The sequence below is a fragment of the Lycium ferocissimum genome, chromosome 1 (genome assembly GCF_029784015.1).
Source record: "Lycium ferocissimum isolate CSIRO_LF1 chromosome 1, AGI_CSIRO_Lferr_CH_V1, whole genome shotgun sequence".
Lineage (NCBI taxonomy): Eukaryota > Viridiplantae > Streptophyta > Magnoliopsida > Solanales > Solanaceae > Lycium > Lycium ferocissimum.
In genome coordinates this window covers 14,634,916-14,637,398 of record NC_081342.1, presented here as the reverse complement: position 1 = coordinate 14,637,398, position 2,483 = coordinate 14,634,916, and positions in this window count along the sequence as shown.

Sequence of the window (2,483 nt, the reverse complement as noted above, 5' to 3'; positions counted from 1 at the left end):
GCACAACTTTAAAAGTTTGTTCGATTGATTTCAATCATTAGATAACTTACTAATAATTGAGGATGATATATAGTAAAAGTGACATTCTATTCGCCAAGTCAATACATGACAAGTAAAAATGGACTGAGGGAGTATATAATTGACAGACTTTGTTCTCAACCATTGAAAAGTTTTTAGATTTTGAGAAACAATTGTATCTATCGACTAAAAAAGAAAAATTGAACCATTCAAAAGCATGACAGAATGTATGAGATTCTTTCGCCTTTAGTAAGAGATTTTGCATTTGAACCCTAAGAAAATAGCAAATTTCATTACCAGAAATAATTAGTCAACCAATCATGTCGTTCCTGAATCGCTCACAAAAATAATATAACATTAAGGCTAATTCTTGGTCTAATCGTGTACCAACTTCTGAGCATACGCGATGCGAGAGGTCACAATGGATTGACATAATTTTGTATTATGGCCTTTCTTTTACTTATCTTATTAAATTGTTTACAATTAAATTATGATGAATTGAAATGACTTGGTAGTATCTTTATTTTACCTATTTTGTAAAAAAAATTCAAAAGTCATGACGGATTGACATGATTTAATACTATCTTTATTTTATTTATCTTAATTAGATCGTTCACAAGACACATTGGCATGACTTATTTATTTTTATTCTACTTATCTTATTTTCGTTGTTTGTTGTTAAATTTTTCACAGGTCATGACGTATTAGTCATACTTCATTAACACCCACTGATGCCTGCCCATACTTCGTTTTCTTCTCTTTATTAATGATTTCACGTAAGCTCCTCAAAATTTAAGAAACTATCATTGAGAGCTTTCACAATTCAAAAGAAAATGTATTTACAGTAATATATCACCTTCTTCTTTTTTTGGTTAATATTCCTTAGAAGTATCTTACGCGATTAAGAGCCTGTTTGGATGGACTCATAAACTTATGGCTTATAAGCATAATATAAGTTATAAGTTAAGAATCCTAAATTATGACTTTTGACTTTTGACTTATATTTGTTAATTTTGCCTTAAAAACTGAAGGAAAATAATTTATTGATATACTCTATGAATCTCTACAATATCTCTTATTCTCTCTTGTTATGAAAATGGTGAAAAAATGGTATATCTCAAAAAGAATAAGAATCATTTCATTAATCTCTTTAATGTCTACAATCAATTTGGTCAAATAATTCTGTTGCTCAACGTCTCTTTCCTTAAATTTGATCATATGAATGGTCTTTATTACTAATGACCTTTGTGGCTTTTTACTCTTAAATATTTGAACGTTGCAGATTACAAAACCATATCATTTCTTCTTTGGTTAGATATATGATCTTGTGTGGTCATATTAGAGATAGAAAAAACGAACAAGAACAAATTTCCTCTTCTTCTTATTTTCTGTTGCTGGGTTATCTACATTTGTGAAATCTTTGTTAGATTTTGGCTCTTAATTTTGTACTAGAAGAGCTTGTTGAATCCTGGGGGATACACCTATACCGGGTGAAATATCCTTAAGAACAGCGTCTTAATTGACATGCCTCATGCTTTGAAGAATTCCCTACAAGTGTTTGTGATCAAGTATTTTCCGACAAGGTTCGGGATCGAGTATTTTCGGCAAGATTTCCAACAATCTTAAGGATATTTCTCACACAGTTCTTACGAAAAATTGAAAGAGAATAACTTAGTACAATATGTCTAAGTTCCAGGTATGATTTTGCTTGTACTGGAATGCGCCAAAGATTATATTTAACTTTAGATTTTGTGTTGTTATATAACTTAGCATATGGGGGTATAAAATTTTATTTATTTAACAAATTTACTTTGGTGTTTGAACCTAGGAGATACCAAAAGAGTTTAGCATAACGCTTTACAAAATTGAGATTTTTTGTGGCGAAATATATTGGGAGATCAAAATATTATGTACTTTTGGTAAATTTACTTTAGGCTCTGAAATGTTTTTCCAAATCATTTGGGTAAAATAATAGTTGAATTATGATAGATTTTATTAATTATATAAATATGATATATTTGTGTGCAAGTCAAGCTTTTAGCTTTATAGCTTTTATATTGAGAAAAGTCATTTTGGTATGGAAATGAATATTGACGCTAAAGAAAGCATTTTATCATGAGGTGGTGTTGGACAAAGTCGATTTTATGCGTCAAACAATATGGCATTGAGATTCTGCAAACCTAATTATCGAACCTTTAATGAGATATCAATTTTTTTGTGTGTGAAGATCTAAGTCATCATGTCCATAACTGTAGAAGAAGATTCGGGGAAATGATAATCCCGCTAAGAAAAAATAAAACTGACTAAGCGGATGATATATCTAATTATTGTGGTCATTTCTCAAGTGAATCTTGTAGATAATGCAAGAGATTGGGTATTAGACTCTTGTGGTAACAAAGTTAGTTTTGTGTCCCACACCCAAGTTGAATAAGAAGAATAGTATATTTATTTTGGTGATTCAAGAG